This window comes from Bos mutus, chromosome 21 (genome assembly GCF_027580195.1).
Source record: "Bos mutus isolate GX-2022 chromosome 21, NWIPB_WYAK_1.1, whole genome shotgun sequence".
Taxonomy (NCBI): Eukaryota; Metazoa; Chordata; class Mammalia; order Artiodactyla; family Bovidae; genus Bos; species Bos mutus.
This window is the reverse complement of record NC_091637.1, coordinates 27034878-27060683: the sequence shown is the minus strand read 5'-3', so window position 1 is coordinate 27060683 and position 25806 is coordinate 27034878. Positions and strand designations below refer to the sequence as shown.

The following is a 25806-nucleotide window of genomic DNA, read 5'->3' as shown; positions in this document are numbered from 1 at the left end:
TGATTTCAGTGTGTTCAGTAGAATTCACAGGGCTATTCTTTAGGCCCTTTTTGATCATCTATTTGATATGAATTAGTGTGTATATATGTCAATTTCAAACTCTAAATTGATGCCTCCCCACTAACATTTTCTTATAAATTGGTTTCCTACATTTGAGCCTATTTTGTAAGTTAGTTCATCCGTATGAATATACAGCTTCCACCTGTAAGTAATACAATATTTGTCTTTTTCTGACTGACCTCCTTCCGTTGCTGGCCAACATCTTGGCCTTCTCTGCCCACCGAAGCCGAATGAAAACCAGAGAGGCAGAATTTGGAAGAAACAGAATAGTGGCTTTTATTCTCAGGTAGTGGAGAGGGGAACACAGCATGCTCCTGCCTCAACAACTGTGTCCCTAAGGCAGGTGCTCACAGTCAGGAGGAGTCAGGAGCCGGTGATGAGGAAACAAAGGTGACAGGACCATGATTTCTTCCTCTTGCATCATTTCAAAGGCAGTCATAAACTGGCATCAGTAACCCGTAACTGCATTGGGCAGTCTGGTGGCTCTGAGGCCTTCTTTCTGACATGTAACTACAAGGGGAAGGCTGTTGTAAACATCAGATAGAGGATGTATTTAGCACAGAGTCAAGTGAAGTGTGGCTCCTGCAGAGTTAGGGTGCAGAAAAGCAAACTTAGTTACAGACATTCAGAACCAGGAGCAGTTAAAGTAAAACAAACTAGGAATGTTCAGGCCTGCTCACTGTTCTTTATCTTCTTTGCTCTCAGAGCAGTGAAAAACAAAAACTCATTCCTCTTTTTTCCTTTTCACTGCACAATTCCCCCATCAGTTTATTCCCTCCTAACAATGGAGGAAGGGAAATACGTCATTCTTGTCTGGCTGAGGACAAACTTCAGTTTTGCTCCGTTTGAAAATCACCAGCTGTTCAGCCCAGGAACCATCTATCTCCTACTTCAAATCTTCCTTGAGACGTGAACCCCAAGAAACCTTTATTGGGGTGATAAGGGACAGACGGCAGTCTTCTCTAACTTCTTTAATGCTGTTGGGGTCATGGAGCTCTCACCCTGTTCTATTAAGTGGCCCCAAGGTGACTTTTGTGGTTATTCCTGCTGGATCTGTCTGGAGGAGTGGCTGTAATCTCTTTGGGGGCATGGGTTTTCTTTGCACATCATCTTTATCTTGATGTGAATCTGTGTCATCTGGAGAGACAAAATGAAACAGATATTTAGAAAAAAAAAAAAAAACAGAGGCATAGATGAGTAAAACTGTTACTGCAGCTAGGGATCAAAGCCAAGAGTAAGAACCAAGTCTTGTTTGATGACAATTTTGATTGTGTTCCAGACATAGTCAGTGCTTGGGTCATCCTGTCCAAAGGGATGGAGCCATTTGGACTCAGTAGTAGTTGGAGGAATGACAATCTCAACATTAACAGACAAAATAGAAAAAATTAAGCTTGAATCCTAATTTAGATTTAACACTTCAAGGAGACTTGTAGCCAGGTAGCCAGTTGTCTAGGTTTATTTAAGTAGGTCTTAACCTTTAAAGTGGCTATTGATCATTACACATGCATTTTTTTTCTGTGCAACATACAGTCCAGAGCAATTTCTCTTTCTACACATGTAAGAGTTATAAGAAGAGACCTTTAAAAAGTGGAGTGCTTTCCTGGTGGCTCAGACGGTAAAAGCGTCTGCCTGCAATGCAGGAGACTCGGGTTCAATACCTGGGTCAGGAAGCTCCCCTGGAGAAGGAAATGGCAATCCACTCCAGTACTCTTGCCTGGAAAATTCCATGGACGGAGGAGCCTGGTGGGCTGCAGCCCATGGGGTCACAAAGAGTCGGACATGACTGAGCGACTTCACTTTCTTTTTCTTTCTTTAAAAAGTAAGGCTGTAGTTATCTGCTGCTTTTATTTTTCGAATGGCTGACAGTATCCTAAGTCTAACACAGGTCAGAAAACTCAAGTTGTTAACAATACAAGGACTTGTCTGAAATCACACCATAGTGTCACCTAATCAGTTTTTTAACTACTCTATGTTGATTTTAACCATAATTTTTCCTTAAATAGCCAAAGCGACTGTCACTGTCAATGATGTTAATGTTTCTCTAGGTACAAGAGAAGATGCAAGACTCAGGGCTTACAAAAAATCTCCTCCTGAAAGTGTTTAACTATCTGAAGGCGTCTTCTGCCAATTTTTCCAGAGCATAGAGTGCCTCATTCCTAATTTCCACCCTGAATTCCTTTCAGGGGTTATTGAAGGTCAGCAGCTTCAGTGGCCATGATTTAATTTCTGTAGAGATAGATGGCAAGTGCCAATTGGCTGAGCCCCTTCAGGTTCATGAAGCTGACTATGGTTTGAGGGCATGACATGACCATTTTGTCCCATGGTGCTAAGAATGCTCATTCCCAAGTCTTATGAAGATTTTGTTGATAGGCCACTAAATGTGCTGTCACTGGACAAGGCCATAAAACAGTATTCAAAATTCTCTGGACTACCTGTGCTTCTGAATCTCTTGTGGTCCAGGAAAATATTTATTCCCTTTTGTTCTTTTTTCCCATATCTAGAGTTACACTGTTGCAATTACTGACCTTATATGGGACTGTATACTATCATTTTATCAGTGACTCGGTCAAATAGTTGGTAACGTAAGGGACCACACTATGAAACAGGCAATATACAAAACAATATGAAACAAAATAGCTAGCAGTTAATAGTAAGGCCATAAATAAGAACTTAAGAACTTCCATTAGGTGTAGCCCAGTATATACCAAAGTCATCTGACTTAGCTTGTTCTGTACCAATCCTTATTTCTTAGGGAAACTATATATATTGACATTGTCCATAAGGCACCCAGCCTGTTTTCTAGTATTACTAGACTGATTATCCTTAGTATGATTTAACTGTTCCAAGCATAGAGGAGGCTTTAAAATGTAAATTACCATAGCCTAATGTTAATAGCCTCATGGCTTCATTTAAATGCTTAGTTATGAACCAGGTATTTATATTACAATATGTACTTGCTAGTTTATAAGCAGTTGGTATGCATCAAGGTTTCTTGTTCAGATGACCAAGGCCTGCTATGTGTAAGTCTGGCTGACAAACCTTTACAGCATTTAGATTTAAGAGCCTCATACAGCCTTCTGTGTCCAAGCTAGCTATGCTCACTGCATGACAGGCCAATGGATTTGAGAGATGAGGTGTTGAGGCAAGGAAGAGAATTAAATTGGGGAGCCAGCTAAGAAGATAACAGGCTAGCACCTCAAAATAACCACCTTCTCAGAGCCTGGTTGCTAGGTTTTTTTATTGGGTGGGGGGAGGTAAGGAAACATAGTAAAGTAAAAAGACTATTCAATGCTTGCAACTGTCCCCTAGAATGGGAAGGCAGGGGAATGAGTTAAGTTTTACTTCTTTACAGTCCTTCACAGGTGGGTGGCTCAGGCTGCAGGCCATACGTAATGCTTACAATAACAAAAAGGGTTAAAGTCACAGAAGCAGACCCAGTATAAATTTAAAACTAACCCTTCCAGGTTACAACTCCCCCTCTCAATGTCCATCTCACCATCTTGTGAGAGAAGGGGGTCCATTTTGCCTGTCTTCCTGGGAGTGCCTGCCATTAGTGCTGGTGTTTTTAAATGTCAAGACTAGTCTTCCTCTGTTCCTCTTGGAAGAGAAGTTTACCCCTGCAAATTTAGAAATACTGAACTTCAAACATAAAAGGCAGCATCTCAAGCTAAGAAATTTAGCATCTTTCTACGCATGGGAAGATGCAAGATTCTGGGCTCATTAAATCATAGGTAACTGGGGCCTGTAATCCTGCATTCTCAGTTTCATCTAGGTTCACCATAGGGAGTAGTTGGAGTGGCTGTAGTTGAATGAAGGCCAGGGGGCAGGCATTCCCCTTTCTCAGGGCCCGCTGACTCACACTGAAAGGCTGCAATCGCTCATTCCATGCCTCAGGTCTTTCCTTCTTGGTCATGAATAACCATTATCTGGAAAACATTTCATGATTAACTTTAGTCCCAAGGCGCTGGAAAGTTCATCCCAATAGAGTCAAAAAATTTTTGATGTCACACCAGGTGTTAAGTTTTGGACCAGGCCCAATCAATAACTAAAAATTTCTGGATTCTAACTGTAATCCAGGAGACATTATCCCTTGTTGTTTCTTCCCATACCTAGAACCACACTATTACAATTATTTTCTCAAAATGTTTAGTCATATTAGTTTTGTTGGAGGCCTGATTTACACACTGGTTACTGTTAAGAGATAACAATCTAAATTAAACAGGATATAAGTCATACAGACAATGACATAGTACAGCATAGACACACAAAGCACAATCTGAAAACAAAGAGCAAATTCACTAATGATTGGTGTAACTAGTTATAATCCAGTTATAATTGTTGAGTGACCAAAGGAGCCATAACTGATTTAATGAGCTATCTGCAATTTCACTGTACTGGCCATGCACACTTATGCACGACTTAATCTCTGAGACAAGCATATGTTACTAGCACGATCAACCAGGTACAGAGAAAAAGACAGATGTTCCAAAAGGTATAATCTACCAAACTACTGCAAGTCATAATTAATTGAAGGAGTTTTACATACACCTGGAAAACACAGATTTAAATCAATAATTCTTTAAGATAGAAACCATATTCAACCGTATTTAGCAGTTTACTCAGTTCTATGTAACTAATCCTTTTTGTTAACAGCTTTAGGAAATCATCAGTTTTCTCAATAGAATTCTTCAATTATTTTTACTCAGTTCATTAGAATGTTCTAAAAGTCAGAAACTTGTAAAGTCCTGTTTATATGAAGAGGAAACATTTTGCAAAGACATTAGAGTAAAACCATAACTGTGTATATTAACAAAAGACTTAAGGAAGCAAGTTTATATCTGATTACTGCTGTGCCATACAACACCTTCATAACAAAAATTATGACTAATAATATTTTATCAGGACATATCAGATTCTTAGGAACTCCAAACAATCTCTAGAATATCTGTACCATTTACTATAAAACTTATTTATTGGAAAACACTTCCTTTATAGTTTAACACACCAAATGAACTTGATTAGTTTAGTATCTCCCTTTGGGGTCCCTCAGGGGCCCTTTGAAGCACTCCAAATTTAGTTAGAGGTCAAAGGAACTTTATTATAATTTGATCTTGGAAGCCCTGTCAAAGGAACACCCAAACATTTTAAAATACAGCAGGGGCATAGGTCACTGTGAAACTTAGCCAAAGTGACAATAACAGAGGCAAATACAGATTATTTAAAAGGTAAATAAATTTGAAATCTGTTATGAAAGACAGTTTAGCATCTTCAGAAAACTTGTCTGTTTTAACAGAGAAAAACCGAATTTCCGTTTTACACCAGCTTAAAGGTTCATTTACTGAATTAATAACTTATTTTAGGCTTAGTCAATCCTGACTGATCACCTACAAAACCCTTACTGGGGTCCATTTTCTACAAACCTTTCATCACTTATTTCAGCACAACTTTAAGTTTTAAGTTTTAGAATATCTGGAAGGATCCTAAAATATATTTCTAAGAGTTTTTTTTACATTTAAATTGGGCCTCCACCCACTTGTGGGTGTATCACTTAGCTTGCTGATGTGTTACAAAGAGTGTATTGAGGCTCAAGGTCTATTGGAAACTGTCTAGTCCACCATCCTGAACCTATTCGATTATATTCAGCCTGTGTAATGCCCTTGGATTATGTCATTCTTTAAAAGATTGTGCCCTGCCCCTTTTCTTCTGTTTCATTTCCCCCCTCAGATTTTATTCTCATATTCTCATGGGAAGCAGAGGGCTGAAGGGCTACCTTCTGTAATTGCTTTAAAGCTGACTGACCCTCAGAACTCTTCTCTAATAGGGGGCCCGCCCTCGTGTCCATGGCAACGGCCTGTAAGACCTGTTGCTGCTGCTGCTGCTGCTGCTAAATTGCTTCAGTCGTGTCCGACTCTGTGCGACCCCATAGACGGCAGCCCACCAGGCTCCCCTGTCCCTGGGATTCTCCAGGCAAGAACACTGGAGTGGGTTGCCATTTCCTTCTCCAATGCAAGAAAGTGAAAAGTGAAAGTGAAGTCGCTCAGTAAGACCTGTTAAGACCAGTGAATCAGAGGAAGAGGATGGTGAAGAGGCTTCCCAGGAGGAATGTATTGAAGGGGAAGGTACCATCCCTTCCAACCCTTCTAAGGAGGCACTCTCAAAGGCTGGCTATAATGCATTTAGGAATGGAGTTCCTTTATCCATCGTACCCAAGAAAATCCCAAAGAAAATCATAACCCCAGCTGAGCCAGATGATTCAGAAGGTGGGAGAAAAAAGAGAGGGCCAAAACACAGGTAAACGTCCCCTTGACCCCCTCACTTGCCCATCTCCAGAGGGTAACCCTCTGCCCTTCTGCAGCTGGGCTGGGATTCGAAGTCTTCCCTTTAGCCGGGGAAAGAGGACAGGAAACAGAGATCGTTTGGGCTGGCTTGGTTTAGTATTTCAGCACATTTATATTATCCTGGTCTTTCCCAGGTGGTGCCAGTGGTAAAGAACCAGCCTGCCAATGCACGAAACACAGGTTAGATCCCTAGGTCGGGAAGATCCAGCGGAGGAGAGCATGGCAACCCACTCTAGTATTCTTGCCTGCAGAATCCCATGGACAGAGATGAGCATGGCAGTCTATAGGGTTGCAAAGAAACAACTGAAGCCACTTAGCACGCAAGGTCTTTCCTTTCAGTGGCTTCCAGAGAACATAAATTGCACTGTTCATCTGTGCATGATCTCTTCATCTGGGTGCCTGGCACCCCAGGGTCCTTTTCTCCCTCTGCCTGATTTCTGTTCTTTCTCCATTCCACATAGCTGGCCATGAACCTGAATAACTGCAAGTATGAAAGTGGTAAGCATCTAGCTCATCACTCACACCACTGGGCATCAGAGGATATTTTGGGCTGCAGCTTTCACTCAGAAGATGTCCCCACAATTTGCACCCAGCCCCTAGATCTCGTTAGGCTGACTTATGACCTGGACTGAGCCTCCTGGCCCAGCTACCAACAGCTGAAACATCACTGTTTCAATTACTCTCAGCACTAGAGTGGGAACCTCCAGTTAGCTGACAAGGAAAAATAACAAAATCACCATCACTCCCACCCCCTTCATAGAATTTATCAGCGATGCCAACGAGACCAGGTTAAAACCGTGTTTTCAAGGCAGGTTTTGTGGGGGCTTCAGCAATTAAAAAAAGAAGAAAAATCACCAGCTAGTTTAGTCATGTCCTCCTCTGTTTATCTCCAATGGCATCTGCGCAAGGAGTCCCCAAAGTACTAGGCTGCCAGTGTGACTCCTTCCAAATGTCAGCTCCCCAGGCCAGAAACCCTCCTACTTGAGAGAACTAACAGAATAGAGAGCCAGGCTCTAGTTTTCAGAACAGATTTTGGAAGGGCCCCAACAGCCTCACGAACTTGGAATTGTCACAGTGGTAACTAAACTGCAGAAATGAGGTAAGAACTGCCTGCCCTGTTCATCCTGCTCTCCAGTCAGGTCTGTTCCTTCCCTAAGCCAGCTACAGTCCCATGGCTTGCTGTCAGGCTGGCTCCACTCTTCATAGTTTGTTGGGCAGTCCAAATGTGCGGTCTCAAGGAGGTGGGGAAGGATGAAGGGTGGCCTGTGTACTAAATAGACTGCTCTGTCTCAGTGGAATGATTCAGGGACATGAGGAGGTTTCAGGTACAACCTCCCTAATCAGTACTTTGAATCTGACCTTTTGGAGCAGGAGATGTGAAAGTAGACAGCAAAGGGAACCTACCACAAAGGTCAGGGACAGGACAGAGGCAGAGAGGGCAAGATCCTTGTGGATGACAGGGGACTCATCTGTGGAGATCCGGCATCATCTTTTATGTACCTTGTAGCTGCTACCAGTACACCTGGATCCTATGGAGTTGAAAGAAACTGAGGAAGAGGAGGAGCTGGAGCACAGGAAGGCCCTGCTTCAAAGGGAAACTCTCATCTGAAGTCTGGGAATGTAGAGCAGCTAGCCTGCATGCTGCACCTCAGGCAACAGGGCCAGAAAAAACCACCGACTGTCAGGTGAGGGTCCCTGCGCAGGGTCTCACAGGACAAGGGAACAAGGGCTGTAGCGGAACATGGTGGTGGCCACAGCCGAGGAAGCTAATGGGATGGTCTGGCTGCGGAGTCCGGGAAAAGCCGTGTATCCTGGACCTTGGGAAAGGGTCTCTTGGCTCTTTTTGCATCTGTTCCAAAGCACGCTTGTTTCTAGTAATGACATCCAGCTACTAAGGGCTGTCTCACTTACAAGACACGAGCTCTCTATATTCCTATCTTGCAACAACCCCAAACTCATGACTGACAACTAGTATGTTCAAACTACCGCACAATTGCACTACTTCACACACTAGCAATGTAATGCTCAAAATTCCACATCACTCCAGGTGCCATCTGCAGAATGTCAGCTGGCTAAGAGATCCAGCAGCCATCGACCCCTGCTCACTGTCAGTGAAGACATCTGGACATCTGAAAGCCAAAGTCAGGCTCTGAGCCTTATATGCCAAACTAGCCTTGGTCACTCTGACCTGGGTTAAGTCCCACTAGTTAACATTACAGCTGGGGTGCTCCCCAAATACTCTATGATACTGCCAACAGCATGGGAACAGGGGAGGGAGTGGAACCATTTATTTACCTCCTTCTATGTACTAGACCTGGAGAAGGCAATGGCACCCCACTCCAGTACTCTTGCCTGGAGAATCCCAGGGACGGGGAGCCTGGTAGGCTGCCGTCCATGGGGTCACACAGGGTCGACACAACTGAAGTGACTTAGCAGCAGCAGCAGCATGTACTAGACCGGAGAAGGCAATGGCACCCCACTCCAGTACTCTTGCCTGGAGAATCCCAGGGACGGGGGAGCCTGGTAGGCTGCAATCCATGGGGTTGCTGAGGGTCGGACACGACTGAGTGACTTCACTTTCACTTTTCACTTTCATGCATTGGAGAAGGAAATGGCAACCCACTCCAGTGTTCTTGCCTGGAGAATCCCAGGGACGGCGGAGCCTGGTGGGCTGCCGTCTATAGGGTTGCACAGAGTCGGACACGACTGAAGCGACTTAGCATGCATGCAATGCTGTTTATGTCTTCCCATAATTCCATCTGTTATAATTAGATGTAGAATATTCATGAGCCCTTAATGCTTAAGGTTACTTGGAGAGTCCCACTTCTATCCACTATGTGCTTAGGGAGCCTGTGCAAGAGTTGAAAAGACCCTGTGGTTATTTTGCAGCATATCTGTGAGCTCTCCTGGGTGTGTCTGGGATGGAGTTTAGAGATGGGTTTGCATCCCTTTCAGCCAGGCCTCTCCTTGATGCTTCTACCTAACTTCCTACCTAAGAGTTCTCTCCCCAGTGCCCTGAAACAACAGAAAAAAGCCATCCAGTTCCAGAAAATTCAGAGACAAATGGAGGTGCCAGGTGCCCTGTGCAGGACCCAGTCGTGGGAAGCCATGGAGCAGCTCCAAGACAGACTAAGTTTTTTGTTTTGAATACATAATACATTACATATGGCTCAAAATTGAAACAGTATAACAGGGCATATGCTTTGAGAAGTGTTAACCCTCCTCAGATCAGATCAGTTGCTCAGTCGTGTCCGACTCTTTGCGACCCCATGAATCGCAGCACGCCAGGCCTCCCTGTCCGTCAACTCCTGGAGTTCACTCAGACTCACATCCATTGAGTCAGTGATGCCATCCAGCCATCTCATCCTCTGTCGTCCCCTTCTCCTCTTGCCCCCAATCCCTCCCAGCATCAGAGTCTTTTCCAATGAGTCAACTCTTCGCATGAGGTGGCCAAAGTACTGCAGTTTCAGCTTTAGCATCATTCCTTCCAAAGAAATCCCAGGGCTGATCTCCTTCAGAATGGACTGGTTGGATCTCCTTGCAGTCCAAGGGACTCTCAAGAGTTTTCTCCAATACCACAGTTCAAAAGCATCAATTCTTCGGTGCTCAGCCTTCTTCACAGTCCAACTCTCACATCCATACATGACCACAGGAAAAACCATAGCCTTGACTAGACGAACCTTTGTTGGCAAAGTAATGTCTCTGCTTTTGAATATGCTATCTAGGTTGGTCATAACTTTCCTTCCAAGGAGTAAGCGTCTTTTAATTTCATGGCTGCAGTCACCATCTGTAGTGATTTTGGAGCCCAGAAAAATAAAGTCTGACACTGTTTCCATTGTTAACCCTCCTAGTGTCCTATGGATCCTCTTTTTAATAATTTTTTGTGTGTGTCACTTTCTAGGTTTCCTTCTGCAAATACAAGCAAGCTCATAATATAGAATGTTTCCACTTTCATAGTGAAAACAGAATCTATAAATACTTTTCTATACTGTGCTTTATTCACTCAATACATACCATTCCACTTCTCAAAAGAGCACTCCTCATTCTGTTTTGTAGATGCTTAACAAACTGTAGTTTATTTTACTGGTCTTTTATGGTGGGCACTTGAATTGTTTCCACTCACTCGCTATAACAAATAGTGCTCTAGTACATAAATTTGTGTGCACATCAATCTACGTATCTGCCAGAAGTATCTGTTATTCACATTCCCAGAAGTAGGGTTGCTGAAGCCAAAGCTAAATGGATTTGCATTTTGATAAATATTGCTAAATAGTCCTCTTTAGGTCATGTTCCACTTTTCATTCTCATCAGAGTAACTTTGGGGTTGAGATTTAGAATGAAGGGTGTTTTATGATTTTATGAGCCTATAACACCTCTCTTCTGTCAGCTTCCTCTTGTGTATTGAATACCAGCCTTTTCAACTCTTCCAAATTCTTACCTGTCAACTCCCCTTTGGGGATCAGTAAATAACTTTTTCTTTCAGAGAAAAGTCAGGCCATTAAGTAAAGAGCTATTAAAGCCTCTTGGCCTCCTCCTTACCTTCCACACTCTCAATCTTGTACTCTATTCACATCACTGGGGAAGTGGCCGTCCTTCACTTATCTAGGACCTGTCCTCTGGGTGCTCTAGGTCAAATTACTACCTCACAGACCTCCATCTGTCAACTTAATGTTGTCGGTGTTGTGGGTCGGGCTCAGTCTATCAATAACCAGTGCTGTGGCTGGACCAGCCCTTGTGGGTCTTAAGATTACAAGATTCCCTTCAATAATCATCAACAAACTATGGCAGTGGGAAGGGGAAGTTTAACACTTACTGGACCTGGAAATTACATGGCAAACCTGAGGCCACACCACACGGTCATGGGTAGAGAGAACAAGGGCCTGGATTTCTATTTTTATTGGGGTCAATCGCTGGGGCCTAGAGGTTTTTATTTTCGGGGGTTGCAAAGAGTTGGACACGACTGAGCGACTGACCTGAACTGAACTGAAACACCCAGTACTGGAGAAGGCAATGGCACCCCACTCCAGTACTCTTTCCTGGAAAATCCCATGGATGGAGGAGCCTGGTCGGGTGCAGTCCATGGGGTCGCTAAGAGTCGGACATGACTGAGCGACTTCACTTTCATGCACTGAAGAAGGAAATGGCAACCCACTCCAGTGTTCTTGCCTGGAGAATCCCAGGGACAGTGGAGCCTGGTGGGCTGCCATCTATGGGGTGGCACAGGGTTGGACACGACTAAAGTGACTTAGCAGCAGCAAACACCCAGTATAAAGCTGATCCTCTTTTAATTGCTGGGGCTCTGAAAAAGATTAGGGTGTGGGGGTCTGTCCAAACACAAAAAATACAGGGCATGCACAGGCTTTACAGGCTCTCAGCATAATCTCCTGCCACTTCCAAAAGCTTAAGCAGAATCTTATTTTACAGTTTTTTATCAGATTTTTACAAGGTTCTTGTGATCTAGGCAGAACAGATAATAGATTACTTTTACAAATTCAGTCTCAAGGGTTTTTGGATATACCCACGGCCATGCAACTGTGAGTACATGACAGCACTGAGACTTGAACCCAGGTCTTACTTTTTTTTAAGGCTTCTAAAATTCCAGGAATCCTGGCATAATTTCTGTTAATTACACTGTTTCTTTTAGAAATATTTAATGAATATAATCACCAGAAAGTGACTTATCAAAAGACAAATAGAGACATATTCAGGCAACATAAGAGTCCAATGACAGTTCTCAACAATGTCTCATTTTAACAATTTACCAGCAAAATGGGATAGTCAGAATTTAATATATATGCATTAAATATATACAAAATGCTTTTCTAGTGAAAACACTGGTATCCCAACCCTGTCATTGATAGTCTGTTCATGTATCTTGTTGCTACTTCAAATGTCATTAATAGCAATTATAGTATCACTGACTGTTGTTAACTGGAGCATTTGCTCAGTATAAGTGGGCAAGGCCCTGTAACATGCCAGTCAAAGGAATTCAGATTCTGGTAACAGAGCAGAGCAGTAGCCACACATGGCCTTTGTTCTCACCACTCTGTCACTTTCATGTAACTTACAATAAAAACAATGGTATTTTTATGATGTTAGAACCTAATCTGCCATTAGAACCTTAGAGCAGCAAGATGCTATTCGACTGCTTAAATAGGCATTTCTAATTCCTGCACATGATTTGACTTGCCCTTTCCTGCTGCTGCTACTGCTGCTAAGTCGCTTCAGTCGTGTCCGACTCTGTGCGACCCCATAGAGGGCAGCCCACCAGGCTTCCCATCCCTGGGATTCTCCAGGCAATAACACGGGAGTGGGTTGCCATTTCCTTCTCCAATGCATGAAAGTGAAAAGTGAAAGTGAAGTCGCTCAGTCGTGTCCGACTCTACGACCCCATGGACTGCAGCCTACCAGGCTCCTCCGTCCATGGGATTTTCTAGGCAAAAGTACTGGAGTGGGGTGCCATTGCCTTCTCCGTGCCCTTTCCTAGGGGACTACAAAAAAACAGAAGCATTTACTACTACCTTGGATGTTTTCCATTTACCTCATCCCCTACCATCCTAATGCTCACTAGCTTAAATCTTTTGTTCTCCAGCTTCCCTGGTGGCTTAGAGGGTAAAGCGTCCGCCTGCAATGTGGGAGGATCCAGGTTCAATCCCTGAGTCGGGAAGATCCCCTGGAGAAGGAAATGGCAACCCACTCCAGTACTCTTGCCTGGAAAATCCCATGGACAGAGGAGCCTGGGAGCCTGCAGTCCATGGGGTCACAAAGAGTCGGACACGACTGATCGACTTCACTTTCACTTTGTTATAAATGCTAATCTCAGGCTTTTGCACTTACTAGTTTGTTGTCCCCAAATTTTCACTTGGCTGGGTCCTTACCACTCAGGTCTCAGATCAAATGTTCATAGGCCTTCCTTAATCACCCTAGTCTAAGCTCCCTTCATGGTCTTAACTATAACCACACCCAGATTAGTTTTTCCCAGTGTTTGAAATATATTAGTAATGCATAATTCATTATCACCTTCCCATTAGAAAGTAGATCCCAAAAGGGCAGGAGACCTGTTTCATTGCCGTAGTTCCAACCCCAACATAGTTGTGTTTGTTTTTTATCCCCCGAATCTTTAAGAATTTTTTTTTTTTTTTGGTGAGTGGCAAGTGGGATCTTACTTCCCTGACCAGGGATTGAACCCATGTCCCCTGCAATGGAAGCATGGAGTCCTAACCACTGGACCTCCAGGGAATTCCCCCAACATAGATTTCAATATTGGTTGAGTGAATGAAAAAATGGCTGGGAAACCTGATGTGTGTGCTCGGTCACTTCAGTCGTGTCCTATTCTTTGCGACACTATGGACTGTAGCCCACCAGGCTCCTCTGTCCATGACGATTCTCCAAGCAAGAATACTGGAGTGAGTTGCAATACCCTCCTCCAGCGATCTTTCCAATGCAGGGATCCATCCCATGTCTCTTATGTCTCCTGCACTGGCAGGCGGGTTCTTTTCCACTAACTATACCTGGGAAGACCAACCCACCAGCCAATCCACAATGGCAGAAAGCCCTGCCTTTTACCTTTGCCAGTTAAGGTGGTCTACACTTCCTGCAGGTTGACCCATCCCTACTCTATACGGTCAGAGTCTCAGATCCTAATCTACTGGCACTGAGGTGTTGGGGATACTGTCATTCTCTCCTCCCTGGTCCCCCACTGCCCCAGCCCAAGCTGGGAGGCTGGACAGGGGAATAGAGATTCATTGGGCAGGGGTCAGAGGACTCCATGGTGCCCTATCTCCAGTCAGTCCTAGTTCCTAACACCATGAAGGACTTTCACATCATACTGGATGAGGGTGAGCTGCATTAGAGGGCACAGGTGTGGCATCTGCTGGAGGAGGCAACAGGTGACAAGATCACCGAAGCTGGAGTGAAAGTTACTCTGGACGGAATGGGCAACTCACAGCAACCTTGGGGCCAGACTCAAGAGGCTAGCAAACTTAGTACAGAAGGCACTCAAGTCCCTGTGATCTGGTGGATGTATGTGTCACTCATCTGCAAATCGCAGCTTCTTCCTTTCTGTGCAGCTGAGATTTGATCTAACTAAAGGGGAGGGAGTGAGGGAAAGCTCAGTAAAAAATACTCGGTGAGCAAAGAAGGTTTGTTGTTTTGTTTTTGGTTAACCTATTATAGAAGTTTTCAAACAATCAAAAGCAGACTATTGGAATGCAATGAATCCCTGTGTAGCCATCACCCAGCTTCAATATTTAACAAACGGCCAATCTTTCTTTGTTAACATGAATCCCAATCAACTCCCATATTTCCCAAAGGTGACTCAGGGCTTTCTGGAGACATACCATAGACTCCTTGGCCAGGACCTCACTAAAAAGCAAAAGAGAAGCCAGCTACAGAAGCCACTGTCTCCAGTCTAAAAGCAGTATTTACAGAAACCAAAACTAGTTTCTCAGTGGGGTCAAGCCTAAAAGAAATTGGTAACAGCATTCAATTTAACTCATCTTTAACACTCCCCTATCCTTCCCCCTCCAACAAAACAACCCTGGCAAAGCAAAGTATCATGTTATATTGTGGAAATTCAATATTTTGAATAACACTCAGAATCTGGACTTCAGTGATTCTACCTATAGCAGTATAATATGGAATTTCAAATGCTTTTATTAAAGAAAACACTGACAAAAATGTCAGCACCTATAAAACAGCTGGGAGTTTATTATGAATTTGTTATTCATTTTTTTCCCTTCCAGTTTTATTACACTATAATTGATATACAGCACTGTGTAAGTTTAAGGTATACAGCACAATGATTTGATTTACACACATCATGAAGTGTATCACATGTTTAGTAAACATCCATCATCTCATATAGGTGAAAAAATATTAAAGAAATAAAAAATTACTTTTCTTATGAGAACTCACAATCTCTTAACAACTTTCATAAATAACATACAGTCATGCTATGTTTATCATGTTGTATGTTATATTCTTATTACTTATTTATCTTAAAACTAATTAATCTGGACTTCCCTGGTGGTCCAGTGGTTAAGAATCTGACTGCCAATACAGAGGACATGGGGTCAGTCCCTGCTCTGGGAGGACTGCACATGCCATGGGGCAACCAAGTCTGTGCACCACAACTACTGAGCCCACGCACCCCAGAGTCCGTGCTTTGCCAGAGCCCATGCTTTTCAAGAGAAGCCACTGCAGTGAGAAGTCCGTACCCTGCAACTAGAGAGTAGCTCCCACCCACTGCAACTAGACAAAGCCCACAAAGCAACGAAGACCCAGGGCAGCCAAAAATAAATTAAGAATTAAATTTAAAAACTTTCAAAACTGACTTAAAACCTTTTGACTGCCCTCATCCAATTCTCCTTTCTCCCCACCCCCAGACTCTGGTAAGCTAAAACCCTAATCTGTTTTTCTATGAGTTTGTTTTTGAAATATAATTGACTCATAACACTATGTCAATTCTTGCTAGAGAACATAGTGAATATTAGTGAACATATTTCTATACATTTCAAACTGATCACCAGAATAAGTCTAGCTACAATATGTCACCATACAAAGATATTAAATAATTACTGACATTGTACAGACTGTCCATTTCATACCTGCAACTCATTTATTTTGTAACTGGAAGTTTGTATTTTTCTTTTTAATTTGGCTGCACTGGGTCTTAGCTGCTGTGGGATCTTCACTGCAGCATGCAGGATCTTTCAGTTGTGGCATATGGGATCTCAGTTTCCCGACCAGGGATCAAACCCACATCCCCTGAATTTCAAGGCAGATTCTTAACCACTGGAAGACCAGGGAAGTCCTTCATAGTTCTATTTTTAACCCTTCTGAGGGATCCTCAGCTTTTCCATGGTGGTTATTCCAATTTACATCCCCACCAACAATGCACAAGATTTCCCTTTTCCCAGTATCCTCACCAATACCTGTTATCTGTTGTCTTTAACAACAGCCATTCTGACAGTTGTGAGGTGATTATCTCATTGTGGTTTTGATTTTCATTTCCCATTTGATTGTGATGTTAAACAAGCATCTTTTCATGTGCCTGTTGACAATCTGTATGTCTTCCTCGGAAAAGTGTCTATTCAGGTCCTCTGTCCATTTTTCAGTCAGGTTGTTTTCTTAATATTGAGTTTGTGTAAGTTTTTTGTATATTTTGGATATTAACCCCTGATCAGTGTTGGTGATATAGAAAAGCCAGGACCATCATATACTACTGGTTGGAGTGAATTAGTACACCACCTTGAGACTGTTGGCAATATCTGCTAAAGTTAAAGTCTGAATGTCTTTTGCTACCAGTCATCCAGGAGGCCTAGAACAAGTTACTGAAGCTCTTTGTGTGCAATAGATGAGGCTAGAGGATCTCACTGGCCCCCTCTCTATTGCAGCATTTTCAGGGGTTCTGAATCACCAGCCTAGATCTACAGGATCATCGGTTTCTGCATAGTTTTAATATATTCATTTCCAAGACATTTTTTCCTAGCTAAGAAATCCCAATGTAAGGGCTGCCTGTCCTAGTTGAAGAAAAGCTTTTACACAAATACTAGTTGCCTATACCAGATGGCAATATCAATGTCCACATAATCAAGAGTGTTTAAAAGAATTTACTGAGACTTCCCTGATGGCTCAGTGGCTAAGAATGTGCCTGCTGACGCAGAGGACATGGGTTCAATCCCTGCTCTGGGAAGATTTCACATACTGTGGGGCAACTAGGCCCGTGCACCATGACCACTGAGCCCATGCTCTAGAGTCTGTGCTCCACAGCAAGAGAAATCATTGCAATGAGAAGCCCATGCACCACAACAAAGAGTAGCCCCCACTCAGCACAAGAGAAAGTCTGTGCAAAGGAATAAGACCCAGTGCAGCCAAAAATAAATAAATAAAGCTGTATGGTTCTCATGATGCCTAAGTGCAATCATTATGCCAGAGAGTTAATTAAGCAAGAGGCATTAACTCTCCCAGACTTCAGACAATACTGCAAAGCTACAGTAATCAAAACAGCATGGTACTGGCACAAAATTAGACATTTGGATAAATGAAACAGAATAGAGGGACCCAAAATAAACCCCTACATCTATGGACAATTAATCTTCAACAAAGGAGGAAAAGTTAGTCTTCTTCAGTAAGTGGTGTTGAGAAACATTTCCTAGATATGTCACTGGACAGTGTGTGTCACCCCACCTGTTCTGCCCCCAACCACACCAAGACGCCCCCATATCTCCAAGGACGCTCAAGCCCCTGACAGTCAGGACCCACCACCTCTGGCTCTGGCCTGCCCAAACCACATTATCCCACCACCAGACATTTGGCCCCCACCCCCATATCAGGTACCACCGCTTCAGCCTGGCCCCTCTGCCTGGAGGCTCTTCTGGCCCGAGCTCTAGATAGGCAAATCCACCTGCTCTTCCAAAGGGGTACCAAGTCCCCTGCCCCATGCTAGGTACTCACACCTTCCAGCCTGGGCTCCTCTGGGGCCAGAGTCACACTCAGGGTCTGATTCCCCCCACACTCCCCATCAGCCCCCCTCCACTCCTCTCCTGACTCCACCCAGCTCTAGACAGGGATCAGAATGATGGAACAGAGCAGGCACTTGGGAAATACCTGTTGGATGCACTGCTGGATGGATGGATGGTTGAGTGGATGGACAGGTGCTGGATTGATGGATGGATGGATGGAAGGGTGGATAGATGGTTGGATGGATGTGTGGATGGTTGGATGGATGAGTGGATGGCTGGACGGATGAACGGCTGGATGAGATGGGTGGACTGATGGATGGAGATGGATGGATGGATGGTTGGATGGACAGACAGCTGGATGGATGGATGAATGGATGGGTGGATGGAGAGATGGATGGATGAGAGAATAGGTAGGTAGGTGGATGGATGGATGGATGAGTGGATGGATAGATGAATGGATGGATGGTTGGATGGAGCCCCTGGCAAAGGGGTTCCGAGGTAACTAAAGAGAAGGCACCCACCCCAGCACTAGCACTGCAGAGACCTCACAGATGAGAGGGCTGGGAGGGAATGCTAGGGGCTGCCATTAAAGTGCCTGGCACCTCTTTTTTTATTATCAGACAAGTCATCTCATAATGGATGAAAGAAGCAACACACGCAGAGTTAAGGCAGGGTCCCCAAAGCTGGGAGTGGGGAGAACACTGCCATATCCAGGAGCCCCCAGGGAAGCTCCCTCATTAAGTCAACCCAAGCAAGAGATGTCTGCCTCTGGCGGGTGTGGGGGCAGGAGGGGGTGGGTGACACAGCCATTGAAGCTGCACCTTTCTCACTGCTGATTAAGCACTGACCAGCTTGTGATCAAGAAGAAAACTATTCCTTGAGGAAATGCAATTAACTGAAAAGCCAAAAACTGTGAAAGTCCAAAGGAGACACACAATCAAGAGCTCTCAATCTGGAGGGGCTCCTGCTCTGAAGAGTTGCAGCGCAGGAACATTCCCCCAAGAGCAGATGGCACCGTCCACCCTGCCACACACCAGCTCCCTCCTATCTGCCCCATGAAGAGCAAGGAAAGGTCACGAGTAGAATCTTTGCTGCACACGGACACAGAATAAGGCACGTCCAGGCGGGGCTGAGGTCAGGTCTGCCTGAGGGACTCACAATCGAGCAGTCAGGCCAGGTGGGCAGCACCAGGACTTGCTCTCTAGCTTGGATCTAGAGATCCAAGGTAGCTCCTGGTGGGTAGGCCTGGCAGGCAAGCTGGGACACACACCAAAAACACACGACTGACACTTAGCAGGCACTCTACTGTAACAGATGTTCATGCACATATTTCTGGTCTTGCTCCATCCTCGCCATAGCGGCTGGCTGGCAAGAAGAAAAGAGCAGGCCTCAATGTGCCCCTCTCAGGAGGAGGCCCTGGCTGGCTGGCAGCTGCTGGGGGCTTCCTGGATCTCCTAATTCCCCACCCCATAGCTGTCACCGGCTCTGGGTGACACGCACAGATATCAGAACACATGGGCCATCATCACACTGGAAGACCCAAGAACACAAATCACGTTTCACTGGAGCAATGTGCACCCTTGCTGCCCAGTGGGGGTGGGGTGGGTTGAGAAATCCATCACTGCTAAACACAGGCATTGGCTCAGCGAACAGGTCTCCTAGTTTCCAAATAATGGATTTTTCCAAGACTTTGACAGACCAACCCGGAAAACTACACAACATTTCTTTTTCCAACTTTAAACTTTTCTTTTGTATTGGGGTATAGCCAATTAACAATGCTGTGATAGTTTCAGGTGAACAGCAGAGGACTCAGCCATACATGTACATAAAAATCTCTCATAGTAAATGTTACAGGCTATTCAATCACAAACACCAAAAATGAATAAGTAATCAGATGTGGTATTTGTGGGCCCCAAGAAGAAAGACCCATCACGGACAAAGAGCTCCACAAGCTGAATATTGTAGAATATGTCCAGTCTACAACCACTGTCGATGCCCAGCAACATCGATACACCACTGCTTTATTTTAAAAATAGCTCTTTGGAGTAGAAAACTAGGTCTGGAATTAAATTTCTGTACCTGTGTTAAACCATATGCTAAGAGTGAACCATGTGAATTCACTTTGTTAGTATTTAATTATGCTTCCAGAGTTCAAAACCTGAGTTGGTCAACGCATCTGTCAAACAAATTAGGCAATTTCTAAATCTTTCCCCCTTTCTTGGTAGAAAAACCCATTGAGGTTTGAGTATAAACTGCTTGAAATACCATTTTTAGTCGGTAAAGTCTGTGTTAAGGCAAAAAAACTCAAGGTGTTATAAAATGTATCAAAACCAGAAAATAGCTGGGCTAACGACTTATTAGTCATGAGTTTGAGCAAGCTCCAGGAGTTGGTGATGGACAGGGAAGACTGGCATGCTGCAGTCCATGGGGTCGCAAAGAGTCGGACACGACTGAGCAACTGAACTGAATAACTATTACATATTATACCAGAACACAAGAAATATGCCAAGAATGTAAAACAAAACAGCTGTATACCCTAGTTTCTATATTTTCATCATACTACAAATGGTTCAGCTTTGTTCTAATATATATTTACATTATAACTGTGCAAGAACTAAGAAGCATATGCTTCTATCATTTTATGACACAAAGCCTCCTTGTAAATTATAAATAAAAATTGCTTTAAAAAATCTAGTACTTTTTATTCCAACCACTGAAATGTAAAAAGTATTTCACTTGTTTATCCTTCATGGCAACTTACAAACTGAAATAAAAAAGAAAAAATTAACTTAGAAATACTGAAGGAAAAAAAAAAAAAAGACTACCTGAGTACAGTTATCTTTCAAAGACAAGCTCTACACGGAAACTCTTTAGTGGCCAAAATGAGCCTAATGAGCCTCTTGAAAAGAACATTATTTAAGCCTTTAGACCACTTAAGTATTCAAAGTTATACTGCTGAACAGTCATAAAGTCACTTGTTGGGAGTTAGTCCAACAAATCTGAAGAACCATAAGCACAGAAGCTCACCCTAAACCTTAAATCAATGGGCTAGATAAGCTATCCAAGAATAGCTAACAAAAGTTGTAGTTGTGCTTTCTCAAAGTCTAACTAGTCAAAAAGCTAAAATGCAAAAACAAATTCAGTTAAAGAAAAATACTTACACCACATTATTTTAAAAGTTCATTAGTTTACACAAGTCAATAAGTTATTCTGCTGCAGATTATCAGCAACCAGCAAAGTAACAGATGAAAAAAATCTTGTGTTCTTCTTGTGGGCTAAGTCGTTTCAGTCGTGTCCGACTCTTTGTGACCCCATGGACTGCAGTACACCAGGCTTCCTAGTCCATCTCAAACTTATGTCCATCGAGTCTGTAAGGCCATCCAAGCATCTCATCCTCTGTAGTCCCCTTCTCTTCCTGCCTTCAATCTTTCCCAGCATCAGGGTCTTTTTCAATGAGTCAGTTTTTCGCATCAGGTGGCCAAAGTATTGGCACTTCAGCATCAGTCTTTCCAATGAATATTCAGTACTGATTTCCTTTAGGACTGACTGGTTGGATCTTCTTGCAGTCCAAGGGAGTCTTCTGCAACACCACAGTTTGAAAGCATCAATTATTTGGCGCTCAGTTTTCTTTATAGTCCAACTCTTACATCCATACATGACTACTAGAAAAAACCATAGCTTGGACTAGATGGACCTTTGTTGACAAAGTAATGTCTCTGCTTTTGAACATGCTGTCTAGATTGGTCATAGCTCTTCTTCCAAGGAGCAAGCATCTTTTAATTTCATGGCTGCAGTCACCATCTGCAGTGATTTTTCAGCCCCCCAAAATAAAGTCTGTCACTGTTTCCATTGTTTCCCCATCTATTTGCCATGAAGTGATGGGCCTGGATGCCATGATCTTAGTTTTTTGAATGCTGAGTTTTAAGCCAACTTTTTCACTCTCCTCTTTCACTTTCATCAAGAGGCTCTTTAGTTCTTCGCTTTCTGCCGTAAGGCTGGTGTCATCTGCGTATCTGAGGTTATTGATATTTCTCCCAGCAATCTTGATTCCATGCTTATATATGCTGTACCATTGTTTAACAAGAGAAACTTTCAAGTTTAAAAAAGAATCATGATAAAAGCTTTACCATCATTCATATTTTCACCATTACAGAAGCTCAATTCTTCTTCAGTGTTTTAATAAAGGTGTTAGTTCCAAAAGAATATTCCTTTTTCCTTACAAGAAAGGAACTAACTAACTAACCCATGAGGTCACAGCACTGCCAGGCTTCCCTGTTTTTCACTGTCTCCTAGAATTTGCTCAAATTCATGTCCACTGAAGTCTGTGATGCTATCTAACCATCTCATCCTCTGCAGCCCTCTTCTCTAATTCACTGCTTGCAGCAGCACATGGATACACCTTTACTCTATCTCCTCTCCCACTATCATTCTGCCAGTTTAGAAGTAAAGCACTTCCTCCAGAAAGCCATCCTTAACTATCCCAAATCTGCGTCATTTTCCTTCGATGTCCTACATCGAGGATTAATTTTTTGTGCCATGGATCCTTCACAGTCCGGTTGTCTTTGGGCCAGAATTTTTCTACAAACATGTAAAACAGTACTACAAAAGAAACCAACTGTATTGAAAGAGTTATAAAAACATTTAGAATATCATGTGCTGTGGTATTCTATGAGCTCCTTCATTGCTACAACAAACATTTAGCTGCTGATCCACGAGCTACCACAATTCTGAAATAAGGAACAGCATACATTACACCTGAATGTATCTCCCACAACTTTATGCTGGGATGTGAAAACATACAGCTAATACTACTGTGGGAGGGTTGTTTTGCTTTTTTGTGGGGGAGGAAACCTAGTCATAACTGAACTACAAATTTTAGTTAGAAAATAGAAAAAGCTTTCTCCCGTCAAAGTTCAAGGGGTGTTCTGAATTATAAACACCCTACATCAAGAATCCTTGCTCTGAAACATCTGGTTTAAAAAAAGCAATCCACAGAAGTAGTCACATAGCTTCTCCGAGTGGGAGAAAGCAAGTATTAAGAGTCAGTTATGGGGAAAACAACCTCGGCAACCTCTTAAATATTCCATAGTTACAATACACTTGGGTTTTGTGTATATGACTAAAAGTAATTCTAACACACATCAAAGTTTGAAAATTCCTACAATTTTTTGCAGACATCTTGACATCCATGGTAACTAACACGTACAGCCATAATGCTGCTGCTGCTGCTGCTGCTGCTGCTAAGTCGCTTCAGTCGTGTCCGACTCTGTGATAATGAAGGATAATTTTAAAGTTGCTAGCCTTACAAAACTTCACTTCCACTTTAGTTTACTGTTAAGTCTCCAACGTAAATTAATAGATAAAGTAATTGTGAAAATTACAGAGCTGTCTTCCCCTGGAAATCAAGCTCTCTACAATCAGATGGCATCCCACTCCAGTACTCTTGCCTGGAAAATCCCATGGACGGAGGAGCCTGGTGGGCTGCAGTCCATGGGGTCGTGAAGAGTCCTACACGACTGAGCGACTTCTCTTTCATTTTTCACTTTCATGCAATGGAGAAGGAAATGACAACCCACTCCAGTGTTCTTGCCTGGAGAATCCCAGGGACGGGGGAGCCTGGTGGGCTTCCGTCCATGGGGTCACATAGAGTCGGACACGACTGAAGTGACTTAGCAGCAGCAGCAACAGTCAGCCTACACGTTGATGGGAGACAGTAAAAACTCAACTTTCAAATCACTGTTAATCAAATATTACCGCAATTAGCCAAACCACTGCCGTACTTAAAAGGCTGACATCAAGGTAACGGGACTTCTAAATGAAAACATATTAAGGCAGTTTTCAGTTATTGTTTTACTAATCCACAGCGCGCCGAGAGCGCGCTCACGTTCCCATAGGACCTTGGCACTCGGCTTTTCGGACGGCAAAAGGATACCTTCGGGAGACACAAAGCCGACTCGGATGCTCGCGCTTTTTCTCCTGTCCCCACCCACCTCCACGCCGGCCACTGCAGAAGAACGGGTTCCCGCTCCGAGGCGGGGGAAGAAGGAGACACTCCTCTGCCCTAAAGCCGCGTGTGCAGCCGCAAGCCGGGAACCTAGGCGCCGGCGCCTGTGATGGGGCGGCCATCTTAACACGCAGTTCTCCCAGCCGGAGGCGCAAAGCTCACGCTCTCCGCGAAGTACCCCACCTCCCGGTTCCGGCTGCCCCGGAGCGACAACCCTCGAACGCCCAAGCGGACGGGGGAGCCCGGCACGGCGCCCGAAACAGCCGCCGCCGCCACCCTACAACAGATTACCTTCTCCGCGCCCTCTTCCTCTCAACGACAATCACGGTACCAAGGCTGTGCCACGTGGCAAGGGCTCCCTCTCCCACTCTAACGCCTGCCTAACGCTTCCGCCTCCCAAAATATTTTTAGCCTCACGACGCACAGAAATACCCCGCCGCGATGCGCTTCCCCCGCACAAAGCCGTGCCCACCGGGTCCCCAGGTCGCGACCCCCGCCGTCTCCGGCCCCGTCTCTCTCCGGCGCCGTTAGGGGCCTTTCCCCTGGGGTTCAGACTCACCCTCCTGGAATTTAGTCTCCAGGTCCTGCTTCGGAGTCATTTATAAGTGATTCACCGCCGCCTCCCTCCTTCTCCCACCTGCCGCAACTACCACCCTCTACTCTACCCCACCCAGCTTCGTGTCAGAGGCGCCATCAGGCACCGCCAACTTCACATACTAGGCCGGATTTGCCACCGCCCGCAGAGCCCATCTCCTCAACCCAGGCAACCGCTGGTCCAGCCAACGGCTACCCACCGCGCACGGGCCCCTGCGCCCGCGCCGACCGGGGCACGCCGGGATTGGTAGTTCCCACGCCCTTGAGGCGTCCCGGGGGGCGCGGCAGGGTCCGAGGCCTACCCTCTTCCTCCACCCTTTATGCCCAACCCCCAACCCCGCCCCCGAGTCGCCTGCGTTTTTCAGTTCAGTTCCCTTCAGTCGCTCAGTCCTGTCCGACTCTTTGTGACCCCCATGGACTGCAGCACACGAGGCCTCCCAGTCCATCACCAACTCCGAGAGCTTGCTCAGACTCATGTCCATGGAGTCAGTAATGCCATCCAATCATCTCATCCTCTGTAGTCCCCTTCTCCGCCTGTCTTCAATGTTTCCCAGCATCAGGGTCTTTTCCAATGAATCAGTTCTTTGCATCAGGTGGCCAAAGTATTGGAGTTTCAGCTTCAACATCAGTCCTTCCATTGAATATTCAGGACTGATTTCCTTTAGGATGGACTGGTTGGATCTCCTTGCAGTCCAAGGGACTCTCAAGAGTCTTCTCCAGCACCACAGTTCAAAAGCATCAGTTCTTTGTTGCTCAGCTTTCTTTATAGTCCAACTCTCACATCCATACATGACTACTGGACAAACCATAGCTTTGACTAGAAGGACCATTGTTGACAAAATAACATCTCTGCTTTTTAATGTGCTGTCTGCTGCTGCTGCTGCTAAGTCGCTTCAGTCGTGTCCGACTCTGTGCCACCCCATGGACGGAAGCCCACCAGGCTCCCCCGTCCCTGGGATTCTCCTGGCAAGAACACTGGAGTGGGTTGCCATTTCCTTCTCAATGCATGAAAGTGAAAAGTGAAAGTGAAGTCGCTCAGTCGTGTCCGACTCCTAGCAACCCCATGGACTGCAGCCTACCAGGCTCCTCCGTCCATGGGATTTTCCAGGCAAGAGTACTGGAGTGGGGTGCCATTGCCTTCTCCGAATATGCTATCTAGGTTGGTCACAACTTTTCTTCCAAGGAGCAAGCGTCTTTTAATTTCATCTGCAGTGATTTTGGAGCCCAAGAAAAGAAAGTCTGTCACTGTTTCCATTGTCTCCCCATCTATTTGCCATGAAGTGATGGGACTGAATGCCATGATCTTCCTTTTTTGAATGTTGAGTTTTAAGCCAGCTTTTCCACT

At 44.4% G+C, this 25806-nt stretch overlaps 1 long non-coding RNA gene across 2 annotated transcripts; it reads right to left on the bottom strand.

Moving 5' to 3' along the window:
* Positions 1-993: 993 nt before the first annotated feature.
* On the bottom strand, positions 994-25023 carry LOC106700863 (uncharacterized). 2 transcript variants are annotated; one of them, XR_001351476.2, is made up of 3 exons: positions 24427-24787; positions 3920-3986; positions 994-1197 (listed from the first exon to the last, which is right to left on the bottom strand). It is a non-coding gene; the product is annotated as an uncharacterized lncRNA (long non-coding RNA). The 2 variants fall into 2 exon arrangements; XR_011461670.1 differs by lacking the exon at positions 3920-3986 and having other exon boundaries at positions 24427-25023.
* Between the last annotated feature and the right edge of the window lie 783 nt (positions 25024-25806).